Source organism: Pinus tabuliformis, chromosome 8, assembly GCF_031772625.1.
Source record: "Pinus tabuliformis cultivar Carrire ecotype Pingquan chromosome 8, CPIR1, whole genome shotgun sequence".
Lineage (NCBI taxonomy): Eukaryota > Viridiplantae > Streptophyta > Pinopsida > Pinales > Pinaceae > Pinus > Pinus tabuliformis.
In genome coordinates this window covers 1,859,351,039-1,859,372,042 of record NC_142294.1, presented here as the reverse complement: position 1 = coordinate 1,859,372,042, position 21,004 = coordinate 1,859,351,039, and positions in this window count along the sequence as shown.

Here is a 21,004-nt window from a genome sequence, read left to right as displayed (position 1 = left end):
AGCAGAAAAACCTTTGATATTAATAGAAAAAAGAGAAATTAATCAACTTTAAATTCAAACAAAATAAAGTAATCAATTTAAATCTTTGTTGATAATTAAGGACTGCACCATTTGAAATTAAAATAGATTATAATCATTCATCCACCTTCGAATTTGTACCACTGCATGTGGAACTGGATTGTGCACTCTTTGATATGTAAATTTTGTGTTCTGTAATCATTTATCATTACCATTTTATGTCTATTTATAGCACTTCATTAGAGTGGGCAATTATTCCTTGGATTACAATGTTCTAAAAACATGAAACGGTTAAGGATATATATAACTTCCACCCCTAAAAAACAAATAAACTAAATCCAAAAAACGACTAAACTAAATCCGCAGGGAACAACCTAGTAACGCTACAACAAAAATTTTCTTTCTTTCTACCACCTAGTAGACAGGTGTTACAGTTAATAGAAAATTTCTTTCACCTAGTAAAGCTGCAACAAAAAAATCTTTCTACCATGTGGTAGAAGGGTGTTATAGTTATTAGTGTTACAATTATTAGTGTAGTCTGTGTCGGAAATCCATTAGAAACATAATGAAAACTAATTTTAGGAGAATGTAATGATCCATTACAAACCTAAAAAAAACCAATTTTAGGAGAATGTAATGAACTACAAATGTGCAGGATTGTTATCATGGATAACCTTTTATTATGAAAACAAAACTAATGATATATATAACAACAAGAGGTTTCAAACACAGAGACAAAGAGGATTCATACACAAAGAAATGACTCTCCTCCTACATTTATTATTAAAACAAAACTAATGATTAATATATATAGGAACAAGAGGTTTCAAACACAAAGACATGACCCTCCTCATACATCTATTGATTGATGTGAGATATTACATTAGGCCAGTGTCATCTTAAACACAACAAGCCCTTTTATTTTTCATGAAAATGGATATTACCCTTTTCATAGGTATAAGTAAAAAAATATTGTAGATGATAAAGTAGTTTCAGTGTGAAACTCGGTTGTTTGATATTATTAGTTTTCTGAATATCTTTGTGAGATCGCAACATCTTTGTGAGATCTCAACCTTCTTTAATTGAATTCTTTATAACAACCAATTAGTGGGAAAAAGCTACAAGTCAATGTGTGAAGTTCAAGACTAACTGAAGAGTCAGTGGTGGGAACTTCCTGTAATTTTGTTGCGTGTGAGAAATCATTGTTATTTGGTTTCCATCATTGTAGGATTTTCCCTTTTTCTGTCAATTTGGTTTTGGCTTTTAGGGGCAATTAATTTTTTTCCCAGGTTATGGTATTTGTTTTTTCGGGTGGAAATGATTGTTAAATTAAAAGACTAATGTGAAAATGATACAATTATGTTCGTATATGTTATATACCTAGGGGGGATAATATGGGGTACCAAGGGAGGTACCCAAGGTAATAATGTAATAATGGGATGGGCCATAGTAATAAATAAGGTGGTTAACCCATGTCATGTAAGGGACCACAAGTAGTTAATAATAATGTAATGGGCCCATGGTATTAGTTGATGGTATGAGGGAACCATGGTAATGACCCATGGTATTGTATGTATGAGGCCTATATAGAGGCTAGAGACTCCACAAGGAAGATAGTCAAGGATTATTGTATGAACATGCATATGGCTTGTGGAGTGTTCTCCTTCCTTAAGGAGTGAATATATGGTGTTGCCCTACCTTAAGGGTTTGATCAATAAAGAAGAATTCCTATCTATTTCTCTCTTATTTTTTATGGGTTTGTTTGCATTATCTATAATATTCTTGGGTTAGATCTACAACAAGTGGTATCAGAGCACTTTCTTGGGCAAACAGTGGAGAATTGTTTTTTATTTTTTGCAGGATTTCGGGGGCGGCGAGTTTGCAAATCAGATGTGTATGTTTTGGTGCAAGATCTGCAAAATATAATTGCAGATCTATATTCTTTGTGAAAAAATAGCCGATTTCAAAAAAAAAATTAGTTGAATCGGAGTCCGGATGAAGGAGATATCGCTGATCTAAAAATCAGTGGGGTTGCAGACAATTTTTCAGGGCAGCGAGTTTGCGGCGCAGATCTGGACGTCCTGGTGCACGATATGCAAAATCTAATTGTAGATCTGGAATCTTTGTGAAAAAATACCTAATTTCAAAAAAAAAATCAGTCGAATCGGAGTCCGGATGAGGGAGATATCGCTGATTTAAAATCAGCTCTTTTTTGCAGAAATTTTGGTGACGGCGGGAGAGTTGCAGCGCAGATCTGAAATTTTAAGTGCCGGGATCAAGATTTCTATCACATGGGTAGATGCAGAATGATTGTTCCATTTCTAAAAACAGGTCATAATAGGGATTCTGAGCAATATTGACGAAACTGTGACAATTTCAAATTTTTGCCAAGTAAGTGAATTTTTCTCAAACCCTCTTCATGGAGATGCTATATTTTACAGGGAAAGATGATGGTCCTACTATTGAAGAATTCATACAGAGATACAAGTCCATACATGGGACATATTGGAAGATTTCAATGAAGCTTAATATGAGAGATGAGGCTGAAAATTGGTGGTTATCACTTGACCACAAGCAGTTGACCAAACTTTCAGATGCAGAATTTGAAAAAGTCTTTTTGGACAAATGGTCTCGGGCTAGAAAAAAGGAGAATAAGACACATAAGGGGTTAATTGCTACGGGTGTCTCCTTATTGCAGGTTCATGGATTCATTCAAAAGGAGAAGATCGTTGTGTCTATAAATCCTAGTTGTAAGCATAATTTTATCAATGTTAAATTGGCAAAAAAATTGCAAGTTCCAACAAAACACATTGAAAACATACAGGTTGATAATGAGGATGTTCAAGTTTAAAAGATTTGAAGCTTTCTATGGATAAGTATGTGTTGCATGGTGATTTTTATACTTCAGAGATGGATAATATGGATGTTGTTTTGGGATATCCTTGGACGAAATCTGCGGGTACTATCAATATTAATGTGCAGAAGAAATTCCTGAAGCTCTGGTATAAAAAGAAGAAAATTACATTATAGGATATTTCCATTAATAAACAGGTAGAGTCCAAGGATGTTGAAGGAGAAGATGTTCCAGGGTCTGACATATTAGATGATGAGCCAGTGATGATAGACAATCAAACACAAACAGAGGCTGAAGCAGAAAAGGTTACAGGTGCTGATACATCAGAGGAAGGCTTAGTGGTTGAAGTCATTTGGAAAAGAAGACACCACAACAGGCACCACAGTAGGGTGAATTAAAGAAAAAGACGCCGTGGGTTAAAACTTCAACATATCATCACCTACATCACCCCGCAAGAAAACAACCAACAAGATGGCAACCAATTAGCCACAAGGACAACAACCCCCGTATGATGGATAGCAAGGAGCCTAGATCCACCTACTACACATCAACACAGAAGAGTTGCCACGATCAACTTCCATCTCAAGCGAGCGAGGCACCAGCGAGATTGAGGGTTCACCTTTCTCTTGGATGGCTAGATGCACGTGCATGGTACCAGTGGACTACTCTTTTGAGTAGATCTTATTATTTATGTTCTTTCCATGTTTCGGGGATGAAACATGCTTAAGGGGGTGGAACGTTATATACCTAGGGGGGATAATATGGGGTACCAAGGGAGGTACTCAAGGTAATAATGTAATAATGGGATGGGCCATAGTAATAAATAAGGTGGTTAACCCACGTCATGTAAGGGACCACAAGTAGTTAATAATAATGTAATGGGCCCATTGTATTAGTTGATGGTATGAGGGAACCATGGTAATGACCCATGGTATTGTATGTATGAGGCCTATATAGAGGCTAGAGACTCCACATGGAAGATAGTCAAGGATTATTGTATGAACATGCATATGGCTTGTGGAGTGTTCTCCTTCCTTAAGGAGTGAATGTATGGTGTTGCCCTACCTTAAGGGTTTGATCAATAAAGAAGCATTCCTATTTATTTCTCTCTTATTGTTTATGGGTTTGTTTGCATTATATATAATATTCTTGGGTTAGATCTACAACAGTATACTAGTAAGAAGTTCAAAAAGATTAAAAAAAAAAATTGGCTAGAAGCATCCATATATAATCCAGAAAAATGAGTATTATTATTTATCCTCGTGTATGTTCGTATACTAGCATTATGTTTGTATACTAGTTAACTATTCACTACCCCTAGCTGGAGATAAAAATGATAGAATATACCCTGAGGGCTCACCCAAGGGAACCTCAAATTGGCATTTCCCTTAATCCAAGTACAACCTAATTTTGAATAATAAATTGGCATTTCCCTTAATCCAAGTACAATCTAATTTTGAATAAAATTGAATATTCCATTTAAAGCAAATGATTAAATTAAGAGTTAAATTCAAAATCTGATTTTTTTAAATGATAGGAAATATGTATTCTTCTAATTTTAAAATAAAAACATTTCCCTCAGCGAGATTTTTGTCTAATAGACCTTCAAATTTAGACATTTCCCATGTTAGATGGTGGTGAATATTATGTGGAAATGAATGAAGTGTGCACATGGGTGCCTGATTTTCAAGGGGATCTCGTGATGCTCCATAGTTCTCAGTAAAGTGAGGGATAATATTCTTCTAATTTTGAAATAAAATCATTTTCCTCTGCTGGATTTTTGGCTAATGTACCTTCAAATTTAGACATTTCCCATGTCAGATGGTGGTGAATATTATGTGGAAATGAATGAAGTGTGCACATGGGTGCCTGCTTTTCAAGGGGATCTCGTGATGCTCCATATTTCTCCGTAAAGTGAGGGATATCCATTTGGGTGTTGCACCTGGTTCCTAGTGTTCTAACTGGCAATGGATTCTAGAAGTAAACACACATTGAATCTACATACAGCCTATCATTGACATTGTCCATAGCATTCAAATAAACATCAACCTCACCATTGTAAAAGGAATCACGAAAGACATTTTTAGTATTCGGGATCACACAATTCTCCATTGCTTGAACTTGTAAATGTGGGTTGATTTCATTGAATTTTGATGCTACCACTCTTGAAATTTTCTCCCCAATATTCCAATCCCGAAAGAGGAATCGTCTACTAATATTTCTCTTCTCAATAATGTCATCATCTATTATAGTCTAATTTCCTTGGCTCCCATGAATCTAAGTTCTTTAGAAGCTCACATCCCAGAGCACCATCCGCCACAACAAATAATTTTGCATCTTCCAAATTTTTATGAACCTTTTTTCCAAATACAGAAATTTGTGCATCATAACAACTATTCAAAGGTCTCACATCCTCTAGCCTAAGGGGTTCTATAGGAAGAGATTCCAATGAACCGAAATAGAAGAACGACACAAGTAGGAATATAGAAATAGATATTAGACAATAAATATTTGAATTCTCTTCTACCTTGACCTTCTTGGCCTATATAAAAGGGCACACTTCCATTTATATTTAAGAGAAATACACAAAAAGAGTAAGTAGGGTGCCAAAAAAATAAAACTTGCAAAATTGGATGAAATTTTTCATAACAAGATTTTACAACCTCCTGCCCAACGATTCCACCAAACATAGCTTCCATGGGATTCAACACTTGATGGGAACCACTTGCAAAATGTTTGAATACATTTACAAAAAAATTTGATGCAAGGAAAAAAATAATTTATATGATTTATGAGAACAATACATAAACAACAAACTAGGAGAAGGCTACTACTAGTAATTGAAGTTGGTCCATTCACTCTCTTCAAGAAACAATGGATGAAAGAGAGAATTGGGACAATCAGTCATGCAAAACAATATCAACGACGAAATCCTTCTATGAAGACTTGTATGCAAAGGCTTACTCTCACATGATTATAACACCTTTTAGAAGATATTTGAACAATTATTGGGTTTTCAACTTCATTTCGCTAAGAAACAATGGAGGAAAGAGAATTGGGACAATCAGGCATGTAAAGCAATATCAAATGAAATCCTTCCTTGAAGACTTGTATGGGAAGGTTTACTCTCACATGATTATAACACCTTTTAGAAGATATTTCAACAGTTATTGGGTTGTCAGCTTCATTTCGCTACTTCCTTTCATTTTCAAATGAATAAATGGGTAGATCAAAGTAATAAATTGCATTTTGGTACAACCCCTATGTGTTTCTACACCAAAAACAAACAGTGGGATTCTTCTTTCCATGTCATAAAGCACATTTATAATCAAGTTGTTATGGTTACCAGTGATTTGAAGACTTGTATGAAAAGGTTTACTCTCACACGATTATAACACCTTTTAGAAGATATTTTAACAGTTATTGGGTTGCCAGCTTCATTTCACTACTGCCTTTGATTTTCAAATTTGGGTAGATCAAAGTAATAAATTATAGTTTGGTACAAGCCCTATGTTTTTCTACACCAAAAATAAACAGTGGGATTCTTCTTTCCATGTCATAAAGCACATTTATAATCGGGTTGTTATGGTTATCAGTGGTTGGCCCTTACATGCTGCCCATCTCTCTTCCTCTAGTTATCTCCCCTCACCAACACAAGAAGCAACACAAGGCATCCTTCTTTGTTTAGAAGTTAGCTTGCATCCATTCCTAAGTATTTGATGATATTCACACCCCCTAGGCTTGCTATAAATCACTCCAAGACAAAAACCAAATGCTTAGACCTAAGTAATAAATTGTTGCCTATTACAAGCCCTTTTTGTTCACTACACCAAAAATAAATAGTGAAATTCTTATTTTCATGTCCTACGACATAGATATAATCAAGTTGTTATGGTTACCAATGGTTTGCCCCATATAAGCTTCCCAACTCTCTTCCTCTAGTTGTCTCCCATCACCAGTGCAATAAGAATCACATGACATCCTCCTTCATTTAGAAATTGGATAACATCCATTCCCAAGTATTTGATGCTCTTCAAACTCCCTCGAGTTGCTACAAGTAACTCCATAATAGACATCAATTATATGTACAATTTTATTTAGACAAAATATGTTTTAAGGGGAAGTGACATCATAAACTCAAGCCCATCCACTATGGTCCCTGTACTACTCTAAATCAAGTTGTTGTGAATGCATGTCATTTATATTTTCATTGCTAGCTTTGCCTCCACAATGTGGTTAATGTTAATCATCTCAAGCCCTATGAACCTCCTATTTTGAAAGAGGAATTTCACCTTTCCCGCCCACCTAACAAAATTATGGATTTTCAATAGTTGTTGGAGGAAGACACACTACTAGACTTGCATACCTGCACCACTTGTTAGCAGCAGACTACGACATATCTTGTTGGGCACCAAATACAACTTCCTTCTTAGGACAAATGGTTGTCACAGGTTTCTTCTGAACATAGTTTCCCGCTGTTTGTTGAGAAAGTGGGGTCATTTTTGCTAGAATAGTGAAGATCTGATGTGCCACATCTAGAAATCAGCTATAGATAGTCTTAATAGTTAGTTGTAGGATAATAAAGGTATGGTTAATCTTGAGTACTATGCATTTTCCGTTTATATTATTTCTTAGTTAAAGATGAATTTCGCAAAACTAATCAGGTCTAATCTTAAGTAAAATCTTATCAAATGTATTTTCTCAGAAACATAAGATACAAATATTTTGGGAATCAATATTCCTATGGATTTTATGCTTGCAAGTTTATGTCTTCAACATTTGATTTTTATGGCTTATCAATCAACCAACCATATGATGAAGGGAGGTTGATACAATGGTCTAGTGGTTTGCAAATTAGAAAGAGATTGGTATCACCTCTAAGCTCCCAAATCTACAGTGATCTGGGTTGTCAGATCCAAGAGGACGAATTAATGACAAATTATGCACTTGCATAATAGGTTTTTATATGTCATGATTCTTCTCCAATTTATGCCTTACAGTGTTTCCTTTGCAACAATTGATGCAATTGCTAGTTAATAAAATAGTTGAAACATATTAAAGTATCAATAATTTAGACAACCACATTAATAAAATAATTGAAACATGTTAATCAATATCACTTTCCATCTTTTAAAATTAATAATTACATAATCAACCTGTATCAACGACTTTAATAATAATATATGATAATATGATAAAGTATCCTTAAGAAATTAGTATTTTGTATGAGAAAAGATACCCTAAAATTTTAGCCATCCAAAACAAAGTCGTTTTTGGTTGAAAAGCTAGCAATGCTCACTCTCGATAAACAAAGTCGTACTTCTCCTTTGAAAAGCTTCTCAAAAGTCCCTCTCAAAATGTAAGAAATTCACAAGTTGAAAGCCTCTCTACCTAAGTTGTTTCTTGGAGTTTTTCAAGAGACGTACAAAAGTTATGTTTATTAAAAAGATAATAGTGACATGGAGACATGAAGTCCTCTTTATCGAAAATGAGTTATATGGTGGGGTGAAGTTCTGGGAAAACCCATCAAAGTTTACGGGGTTGTATGAACGACGTGGGATGGAAATTTAGGCCGTATAATTTAATATAATTGTTAGCCAGTCTGGTTCAATATAGTTTTTCAGTACGCTGCTTCAATATAGTTGTTGGTTGAGTTTTAATTATTTAACATGCAATCAGATCTGATTTTTCAATTTGTTCTGAGGATGAACCACACTTATATAAAATATTTGATATATTTGTTTTTTAATGTGATTATTTTTAAAACATAAAATTACAGTATTTAAGATTACAATTATTTTTTTATACAAATTTAAATGTATAAAAATAGATATAAAATGTATATCAATTAATTTGTGTAGAATTTGATGTTATGCAATCATACATGTTATAATTTCAAACTCCTTGAAAAAGTAAAGCAATAGTTAGCAGAGCCACCGTCCTACAGTTAACGGAGCCACACACAAGCTTCAGTTAAATCAGCATAGCGCAAGCTAACATTAAATACCGTTCACATAGCGCAAATTCACATTAAAAACTGTTCATATTTCTCTCGATTTCTCCAATTGCCTCATCAATTGCGAAGCGTTCCTCTAATATTCAGTCAGATCCCATATCATCTATGGTGCAATTGCCAGTGGAAGTGGCAGCACCATATGAAGTTTTCATAAATCACAGGGGACCCGATGTCAAGAAGACTCTTGCCACCCTCATCTACCATCGCCTCAGAAGCTATGGGTTGAGGGTCTTTTTAGATAAGGACGAATTTCGTGCTGGGGATAACATTTTTCCTGCTATCCTCACCGCCATTCAGAGCGCTCTGGTCCATGTTACCATATTTTTTGAGTGTTATGTGTTGGATAGTAATTCTAACCACCGCCATTAATGTTGCATCTAGCTTCTTCTAGAATTCGGCGGAGCTGGATAGCTTCCTGGAGAAGCCATTGCCCCACCAACTCCAGAAAGCTCCTTGCTGTGTATAAAAACCTATTCAAGCAATCAAATGAAGCAAGTTCTGTGTTTATGTGTTTAATTGTGTGATCTTTGATTTGGTATCAGAGCAGAAGGTTTCCACTTAGTTTCACAACTCAACGCTGGTCTGCGCTTGGAGGAGAAGATTGATTGTGAAGACTAGTGTGGAGAAAAAGGTGGAGCATTGTGGTGGCCACCATGTGAGGAGACTATGTGGAAGGGAAATCCTGGACGAAGGATTGTGTGCGATTTTTTTTTTGTAAAGTTGCAGTCCATCTGATATATTGATTTGCTAGTTTTGGATTAATTATTTATGGTGTTTTTGTGCAAAACTAACTTAATCCGATAATTTTGTGCCGTCTGAAATGTCTTTTGGAAATGTAGTGAAGTGTTGCAGAGGTGTTTTTTGAGCATAAGCGGAGAAAGGCACAAAGAAGACGTGCAGGAGACGGACCAGTGACACCGTGTGGAACGGTCGAGTGGATGATTCATGAGGCAATCCTAGCTGCCAGATAATGTGAATGTGGATGGAATCTCTGCAAAATTGGAGAATGGTGTTTTGACTGTGAATGCCCCAAAGATTAAACCGACAGTTGTCTCTAATGGCGATGCCAAACCTATTGAGATTTCTGCAAATGACAAGTAAAAGGGAGCCATTGTAATTCGTGATTTAGGGCTTTCTCAAGTACAGATGCTTGAAAATAATTGCGGTCATTTAGTGTCTTGATTATTGAGTGTACTCTTTGGCTGTGGTTAATAGAATATATCTCCTTTTGTTCTCTTTTTCGTCTTAAAATAAAAAGGACAAAAAAAGAAGGCGGTGGCCATATATTGGATAAAATTTTATGATTGAGGGTTTATATTTGTGAAAAATTTGTATCTTGGTGATTGGTACTAAAGGATTTATAAACTTATTGAAAATGGCTAATGTATTGATAGAATCTTATTTATCTGAATCTAACAAGTTAGATGGTGAAAATTATGCAAATTGGAAGTTTAAGTTGTAGACTTTGATGGAAGGCAACAATACATGGGCAATTGTGTCTAGAGCTGAAGTTAAGCCAGTGTCCCCTCAAGCCACAGATGCTGCAATTCAAGATTGGGAATGACGGGAAAATAAAGCAAAGGTGCTTTTGTGGATGACGGTTAAGGACAACATTATTTCACACATTAGAGAGTGAAAAACATCCAAGGAGACATGGGACATTCTCAAAAGTTTATATGAGACGAAGACTACAAATCGAATATTGTATTTAAAGAGTAAGCTTATTTCAATTAAGATGGAAGAAAATGAAAGTGTTTGTGATTTTATCTCTAGAATTAAAGATCTAAAGGATAAATTAGGTGACATTGGTGAATCAGTATCTAGTACAGACTTGGTTACTGTGACATTAAGTGGAATGCTTGATGAATATCAAATGTTTATAACTGGTCTTTCAGCAAGAGAGAAGGCTCCTACTTTTAATGAATTGGCAGGTATACTTATGCAAGAAGAAGAGCGGAGAAGAAGCCTTAAACAAAAATCTCCCAATTCAGATTTGGCATTGATGACCAAAGGGAAGCAGTCATTCAACGGCAAACAGTGGGAGAAAAATAAAGGAAAAAAGCCACAGGTAAAATCATTTCAAGGTACCCCTTTACCAAGGACAAATACCAAATCAAGTAGAGATGATGTGTGTTATTACTGTGGTAAACCTGGTCATTTTGCTAACAATTTCATGAAAAGGAGGTCTGATCAATTTAAACAAAGAAGGCATTCAGGAAATTATGTTGATAGAGATGAAGCAATTAGTCAAGATGTTAGTGATCTTAAATTGTTTGTGTCCAATGCTGATTTATCAGCAGAAACTGATGATGATAATGCTTGGTTTATAGATTCTGGTGCATCAATCCATATGTCATGCAAAAGAGATTGGTTTGATACTTATCATGAGATTAATAAGGGTGGACCCATCTATTTAGGAGATAATAGATCACATGAAATTAAGGGATATGGTAATATAAGTGTTATGATGCCTAATGGACAAGAAAAACAAATTCAAAATGTGGTGTATGTTCCGGGATTAAAGAAGAACTTAATTTCAGTCTCTACTATCACAAATCAACAAAATCACATTGTTTGGTAAAGGATGTGTAGGACAACTACAAGGTTGTTGCAAAAGGAATGAGAGTTGGAGGCTTATACAAGTTGGATGTAATGAAAAATGGGCATCAAGCTTTGGCATCAACACGCATGTCAACTATAGAACTTTGGCATCAAAGGTATGGACACTTAAATCATAATGACCTAATGCTACTACAAAAGAAATTGATTGTAGAAGGTCTTCCAATTATTAAGGGTGAACACTTTGAATGTGAAGGTTGTGCACTAGGAAAACAACATAGGGAAGAATTTCCTGTGCATGAAAATAGAAGAAAACGTGAAATACTTGAACTAGTGCATACTGATGTATGTGGTCCAATGCAAACTAAGTCACTTGGTGGAGCATATTACTTTCTTATATTTATTGATGATAGCACTAGATTCACCTGGGTGTACTTTATAAGAAAAAAAGGTGACGTGTTTGAATACTTTAAAGAATTCAAGAGTATGGTTGAAAGGCAAACAAGAAAGAGCATTAAAATTCTTCGATCAGATAAAGGTGGTGAGTACACCTCAGGGGATTTTATCAAATACTACAAACAAAATGGAATTATGCAACAATTTACAATACCACATACACCTCAACAAAATGGAGTAGCTGAAAGAAATAATAGAACATTAGTTGAATGTGCTCGAAGTATGTTAAAAAGTAAAGGACTTTCTAATAGTTTTTGGGTTGAAGCCATTAATACAGCTATATATCTTAAAAACAGAAGCCCTACTAAGTATCTTGAGCACAAAACACCATTTGAAGCATTTTATGTTTTTAACCTAAAGTTAGTCATTTAAGGATATTTGGATGCAAGGCCTTTGCTCATATTCCTAAAGAGGATAGGAGAAAGTTAGATGCCAAATCCATCAAATGTATTTTTATTGGATATTGAACTGATCAAAAAGCATATAAAATGTATGATCCAAGTACTCACAAGGTCTTTGCAAGTATAGATGTTATATTTCATGAGCATATAGATAAACAAATAAAAGAAGATGAACATAATACATGGCAATATTCTTATGAAAGCTTTAAGCAAGAAGAAGAAGTTGTAGAATCAACTCAAGTACAAGAACACATGGACATTCCAAAAGACACATCAAGGAATCAAAGTCCACAAAGAAGTGATGAAGGCACTCCACAGAGAAGAAAAGGAGAAGGTACTCCACAAAGTAATGAACCTCTAAGAAGGTCAACATGACAGATTCAAGCCCCCATCAGGTATAAAGATTATGCTTTAATGTCTCAAGTAATGACTGTTTTTGAGCCCTTAAATTATGAACAAGCCAAAAATCATAAAGAATGGATGGAAGCTATGAAAGAAGAATATGATTCTATAATGAAAAATGAAACTTGGGAATTAACAGAATTACCTAAAAATAAAGTCCCTATAGGATCAAAATGGTTGTACAAGACAAAATTTAATGCAGATGGTAGCATAGACAAGTATAAGGCAAGATTGGTTGCAAAAGGTTATTCACAAAAAGAAGGTATAGATTATGAAGATACCTTTGCTCCAGTTTCAAAAATGAATACAATCAAAATAATGATAGCATTGGCAACTAAATATGATTGGAAGCTACATCAATTAGATGTAAAGTCAGCTTTTCTAAATGGTGACTTAAAAGAAGAGATTTATCTTGTTCAACCAGAAGGATTTGTAAAAAAGGGTCAAGAACATATTGTATGCAAGTTAAAAAATGCCTTATATGGACAAAAACAGGCACCCAAATATTGGTATGAGAAAATTGACAAATTCTTCTTTCAGCAAGGATTTAAAAAGAGCAAAAATGATCATAATTTGTATGTCAAGACAAACAGAAATGGGGATATAGTATTACTTTCTATATATGTTTATGATCTAATAATAACAGGGAGTGCTGATAAATTAATTACAGATATAAAAATGAAGTTATCACAGGAATTTGAGATGAAGGATCTTGGTGAGATGCACTATTGTCTAGGCCTTGAAGTATGGAGAGGTGATGGAAGAACCTTAATCACACAAAGCAAATATGCAAATGAAGTACTAAAGAGATTTCATATGAATGAATGTAAAGAAGTGAGTACTCCATTGGAACAAAATATCAAATTAAGAAGTGATGATGGAACAAAAGAGGTGAATGGAACATTGTATCGACAATTAGTGGGAAGTCTGAATTATCTCACTACCACCAGACCAGACATTGCTTATGCAGTAAGCATACTGAGTCAATTCATGGCTAAGCCTCATGAAAGCCATTGGATAGCTGCAAAAAAGGGTCCTTTGATACTTAAAGGGAACTATCAATTTTGGTATTGAATATACTAATGCTTGTAATGTTGAATTGACAGGTCATTCTGATTCTGACTGGACCAGAAATCCAAATGACAGGAAATCCACCACTGGATACGTCTTCAACATAGGATCGGGAGCTATATCATGGAGCAATAAGAAACAGGCAACAATTTACTTGTCATCAACTGAAGCAGAATATAAAGCATTATTTAGTGGTACCTGTGAAGCTATATGGCTCAGAAGAATACTTGAAGATGTTGGTGAAGGACAACAAGAACCTATAGTGATCAGATGTGACAATCAAAGCACCATCAAACTGGGGAACAATCCTGTATGTCATGCAAGGTCAAAACATATAGACACACAATATCATTTTGTAAGAGAAAAGGTCCAATCAAAAGAAATTTCTCTAATATACTGTAATACAAATGAGAATGTCACTGACATATTCACTAAGCCTCTTGGGAAGGAAAAATTTGAGTATTTTAGAAGCAAGTTATGTGTTGTAGAAAATCAAGATTATATTGTAAGCCTAGCTGACACTTAGACCAACAGGCATGCCAATTAAGAGTATGTTTACACTGTCTTGTATATTTGTTATATGGTTGGAATTAAGGGGGAGTGTTGGATAGTAATTCCAACCACCGCCATTAATGCTACATCCAGCTTCTTCTAGCACTGCCCCACTGACTCCAGAAAGCTCCTCGCTGTGTATAAAAACATGTTCAAGCAATCAAATGAAGCAAGTTCTGTGTTTATGTGTTTAACTGTGTGATCTTTGATTTTATGCTGAATCGAAATAGTGCTTGGATGAATTATGTTGGATTTTGAGACACACCATGAGCGCAACACCAAGATTATTCTGGTGTTTGCCAATGTTAAGCCTTCGGACCTTCATCACGTTGAGAAAGTTCAATATGCACAAGTATTTGAAGAACACCAACGCAAAGGCACTGTCAGCACAGAAGCCATCCAGAATTGGAAGACAGCCCTCAATCAAATCGCGGATTTTTATGGTCTGCTGTTTGAAACAAATGGAAGGTGAATCCGCACCTCATTTATTGAATTTATTTTCAAGTATACCGCTTGATTGGGCGTGTGGTTAAGATTGTGTAGATAATAATTGTTAAGATTAAAATTAAATGTTAATAATATATCAAACCCTGAATTCATCATTATTTATTGGGAATCTTGAATTTATCACATTCGTTTCTAACATTTCCGAGTGCTAACCCTAACAAGTGAATATCTGTTTTCCTTTTGAGTGATTATGGGGAGATATTTGTTGAAATATTACTTTCAACTACAACGCCAATCCTTTGCCAGAATCCGCCATTAAACAGCGACCACAAATAGTTTCTTTTCGGAAAACTGTCATGGGATTCCCCACATCGCTTTTACAGAATGGTGGTAATTCTCGGGGGGCAGCGAACACACTCATCAGCCGACACGTACCCTGAGCGGTTCGCCAATACAACCCTTTCCCCGGCGCGTAAATTTCGGTTAAAGATTTGTGTGGCTTGAAAGCCTGTATGGTTTGACTGTGCGCAAAAGTAATTGTGCATTAAAACAACAAATTGAAACTAGATTTTTCCTTACACGGTGCAGATTTTGTTTTTCGGGATCAAGGATAAGAATGTAAATGAGATTTTGAGCAGGAGTACGATCTCCATTCCAGCCTATAAAACATTTCCTCCTACAACACATCAAACATTTAAGAACACAAAAAAATCATGGTAGAGTTGTTAAAAAGTAAACACCAGGTTTTGCTACGCACATGGAGAATGTACCGCGCAACATCCAGAAATTTCAGAAATTAAATTTATCTGTCTGCCCCTCCATATCTTGTTTAATTTCTAGTCTTGTCATAAAAAAAAAAAATTAATGAAAGAATGTATGTCTAGTTTATGTTTTTGAGTAGTTTATTTTTACTTTAGCAGGTGAAGTCGAGAGGTCTGGAGCCAAGAATCGTGGAAGAAATTCAGGTGGGCACTGTAAATGAGAGATGTAATGTAATGCACAGCAGTGCAAAGTAAGAAGTAAAAAAATTACACACATCAGTGTTAATTTATACAGTGAGAGACAGAGTGAAAATTTTAACTACTTCTGAAGCAATCTTGTTGTAATCCTTCTGTCAGAAGAAGACTTTTGTAACAGTTTTGTTAATAAATACAAGTCTTTTGTGTGTGTGAAACTCTGTCCTCCCAAACATTTTTAGTTTCTCTATGTTAGGAAACAAAGCATTATTCTTTGTTCATTTTTGTTCTGGAATTATCAGAAATTCTCAACATGGTATCAGAGAGTGTCCAGGCTCTTTGAAGGTGTCAAAGAAGCTGAAGGAAGGATTTCTTATTGCAGCAGCTTCTCCAGCAGAGTGAAGACTCAGTCAAGAAAGAATCCAAGGTATTTCTCAAGTTAGTTTTTTGTGTTATTGTTGAGGACAATCAATTATTTTAAATACACAGTCAAGTATTTTGAAGTATAGTTAAGAGTGCAAGAATGGCTGGAGCCAGCACTAGCATGGGTATCTATAATACTCAGCTCCCACAATTTAATGGGAAAAACTATGACTATTGGGAAATAACTATGAGAGCTTTGATTTCTTCCCAAGACTTATGGGAATTTGTTGAGGATGGCTTTGAAGAACCAGCAGATGAAAATGAGTTTAATAATTTGACTGAGGCAGAGAAAGAACTGTTGAAGAGCAATAAGAAGAAGGATTCTAAAGCCCTCTACTTTTTGTATCAAGCAGTGCATGAGAGTGTGTTTCCAAGGATATCAGCAGCCAAGAGATCCAAATAAGCATGGAAAACTCTCAAGATAGCCTATCAAGGCATGGAGAAAGTTAAGACAACAAAACTACAGTTGCTGAGGAGAGATTTTGAGACTCTCTGCATGAAGGAGTCAGATAATATTGACTCATTCTTCACACATGTGATTGGTCTGGTCACACAGATAAGGTCTCATGGAGAGATTCTTGAAGAAAGGAGGATTGTGTAGAAACTATTGAGGTCCTACCCTCAAGGTTCTATGTGATTGTCACCACCATATAAGAGACAAAGGATCTTACAAACTTCTCAGTTGATGAACTACATGCATCACTGATAACACATGAGCAAAGATTGAGTAGAAATGAAAACTCATCTCTATAGCATGCCTTTAAGACCCAGATGTTCTTGGGAAGAGGAAGAGGTCAAGGCAGAGGAAAAAAGAGAGGAAGAGGCAGAAGCCAAAACAGAGGTGGAAGAAATAGTCCAGCAAATGCTCAAGGAAGAGGCAACAATCCAAATCAGAACCAAGGCCAAGGCAGCAGCCAACAAAGTGGACAACATCATGCTCAAGGACAAAGGTATGATAAATCTAGTGTCCAATGTCACTATTGTAAAAAATATGGGCATTATGCAAATGAATGTAGGAAGAAGCAGCATGATATGAGTAATAGAACTAGTGCAAATTTCACTAGAGAAAATATCAGCCAAGATAATTTGTTTTTAGCCTATAATATGACTGAAGAAAAGAGTGAAGATGTATGGTTTCTAGACTCCGGTTGCAGTAACCATATCACAGGAAACATAGCCCTATTTTCTATGTTAGATCAGAGTGTGAAGTCACAAGTCACACTAGCGACTGATAGTAAAGTTTCTGTTATGGGAAAAGGAGAAGTAAATGTCTTAACAATGAAAGGTGAAAATAAAACCATAGCAGATGTTTATTATATTCCTGGAATGAAATGTAACCTCATAAGTATTGGACAGCTTATTCAAAAGGGGTACAATGTTTTCTTTGTGGATGATGTATGCACCATCATGGATAAAACACCCAGCAAACAATGTATTGCTGAAGTGAAGATGACAAGGAACATGATGTTCCCTCTTAGAATGAAAGCAGATTTAAAAAATGGAGAAGAAATGGCAGCAGTGACACAAGAGGCTTTCCAAAGTGAACCAAAAGATGAAAATTGGTTGTGGCACTTGAGATTTGGACATTTCAACTTTGGAGGTCTTAACTTGTTGAATAGAAAAGGAATGGTAAGAGGATTACCATTGATAGAGAAACCAAATAGCCTTTGTGAAGGTTGTATCTTGGAGAAACAACACAGAGAAAGTTTTCCATCTGGGAAAAGCATAAGGGAAAAAGCACCCTTAGAGATTGTCCACTCAGATTTATGTGGACCGATGCAAACTCCATCACTTGCAAGCAGCCACTATATGCTAACATTTATTGATGATTTTACTAGAAAAACTTGGGTTTATTTCCTGAAGAATAAAAGTGAAGTGTTTGAAAGATTTTGCAATTTCAAAGCACTTGTAGAAAACCAAAGTGGGTTGTATATCAAAGTTCTAAGAACTGATAGAGGAGGTGAGTATATCTCCAAAGAATTTCTATGGTTTTGTAGAGAAAATGGAATTCATAATCAGTTTACCACTAGGTACACTCCGCAGCAAAATGGAGTTGCCGAAAGGAAGAATAGGACAATCATGGATATGGCGAGGAGTATGTTAAAGGCAAATCATTTGCCAAATGATTATTGGGTTGAAGCTGTACACTGTGCAGCGTACATTTTGAATAGATTCCCTACAAAAGTAGTCATGAACAGAGTGTCGGAAGAAGCATGGAGTGGGACAAAGCAAGGAGTCACCCACATGAAAGTTTTTGGATGTGTGGCTTATGCACACATTCCAGATCAACTAAGGAAGAAGTTGGACAACAAAGGGGAGAAATGTATTTTCATTGGATACAGTGAGGAATCCAAAGCTTATAGGTTGTATAACCCATCCACCAAGAAGCTTATTGTGAGTAGAGATGTTCAGTTCATTGAGGAGGAAGCTTGGGATGGAAGCATAGAGAAAACAGTGAATGTTAAAAACTCTTTGTCTCATGATGAAGATGATGAGGAGATGGATGAAATACATCCCCAAACAGCAACACCAACACAAGGGCAGCAAGAGACACCCTTGAGGAGAAATGAAAGTGCTTCTCCAATCACACCACAAGGAGGAAATTCAAGTGCTTCTTCAAGCACTTGTACACCAAATGAAAGAGGTAAGAAGTTCAGAAATTTAAGTGACATTTATGAACAAGAGGCAACAAATGAAGGTATGAACTCTTTGTTTGCTTTATATTGTCATGTTGATGACCCTGCTCATTTCGAAGAAGCAATTAAGGATAGGAAATGGATAGAAGCTATGGATGAGGAGATCAATGCCATAGAAAGAAACAAGACATGGGATTTAGTTGAACTACCAAAAGGAAAAAGAAGTCATTGGCGTTAAATGGGTCTACAAGACCAAGAGTAACGTTGAAGGCAAAATAGAAAGACACAAGGCAAGACTTGTTGTCAAAGGATATAAGCAGCAGCATGGGAGAGACTATGAGGAAACTTTCGCACCAGTTGCTAGAATGGAAACTGTGAAAGCAGTGCTGTCCATAGCAGCACAAAACAAGTGGAAAGTTTACCAAATGGACGTGAAGTCAACATTCCTAAATGGAGTGTTAATGGAAGAGGTTTACATTGAACAACCTCTAGGTTATGAAAAGAAAGGCCAAGAGCACAAAGTGTCCAGATTGAAGAAAGCTCTTTATGGGTTGAAACAAGCACCAAGAGCGTGGTACAGTAGGACAGATTCCTATCTACTGGAAAATGGATTTGAAAAGTAGAGGGAGAACCCACCCTCTACATCAAAGAAAAGGATGGTAAAATACTAATTGTTGTGTTATATGTTGATGATGTAATTTTCACAGGTAATAATGATTACCTCATTGAAAATTTCAAAACAGTCATGAAAGAAGAATTTGAAATGACTGACATGGGTTTGCTGAGATACTTCTTAGGAATAGAAGTAGAAAAAAATGGAAATAGGATTGTTATCTCACAAGCGAAACATGTTAATGAAGTGTTGGAAAAAATTAATATGTAGGAGAGCAAAGTAGCAATCACTCCCACAGTGATGGGATTAAAACTCAGCAAAGAGGACAACAACAAGGATTTTGATCCTAGTTTGTACAAGAGCATAGTTGGCAGCTTCATGTATTTGACTGCAACTAGGCCAGATATAATGCATGTCGTTAATTTGATTTCCAGATTCATGGAGAGGCCAAAAGAAGCACATTGGCAGGCAGCAAAAAATATTATGAGGTATGTTAAAGGTACTAAAAGGTTTGGCATTTTATATACTGCTTCAGAATGTTCATATTTAATTGGATACACTGATAGTGATTGGGCTGGAAGTGTAGATGATCGGAAAAGCACATCCGGTTATGTTTTTCACATGGGTTCAGAAGCCATTTCATGGGCTTCTAAAAAACATCCTATTGTAGCGTTGTCTACAACAGAGGCAGAATATGTGGCAGCTACAGCAGCAGAGTGTTAAGCAATTTGGATGAGAAGGATGTTAAGGAGTTTATGCAAAGAGAAAGCAAAAGGAACTGTGATTTTTTGTGACAATAGCTCAGCTATTGCATTATCCAAGAATTCTATGTTTCATAAGAGAACGAAACACATTGACACAAAGTTTCATTACATCAGGGAATTGGTAAACAATGGAGAAATTGTTTTAGAACACTGCAAAACTCAGGAACAGGTTGCAGATATTCTGACCAAACCATTGGGGCAGAAAAGTTTTGAGTTTTTGAGGAAATGTTTGGGTATGACTGATAACCCAACAGTTGAAATTAAAGGGGAGTGTTGAAATATTACTTCCAACTGTAGCGTCAGTCCTTTGCCAGAATCCGCCATTAAACAGTGACCGCAAATAGTTTCTTTTCGGAAAACCATCATGGGATTCCCCGCACCGCTTTTACGGAATGGTGGTAATTCTCGAGGGGCAGCGAACACACTCATCGGTCAACACATACCTTGAGCGGTTCGCCAATACAACCATTTCCCTGGCGCGAAAAGTTTGGTTAAAGATTTGTGTGGCTTGAAAGCCTGTATGGTTTGACCATGCACAAAAGTAATTGTGCATTAAAACAACAAATCGAAACTAGATTTTTCCTTACACTGTGCAGATTTTGTTTTTCTGGATCAAGGATAAGAATGTAAATGAGATTTTGAGCAGGAGTACAATCTCCATTCCAGCCTATAAAACATTTCCTCCTACAACACATCAAACATTTAAGAACACAAAAAAATCAGGGCAGAGTTATTAAAAAGTAAACACCAGGTTTTGCTACGCACATGGAGAATGTACCGCGCAACATCCAGAAATTTTAGAAATTAAATTATTAAATTTATCTTTCTGCCCCTCC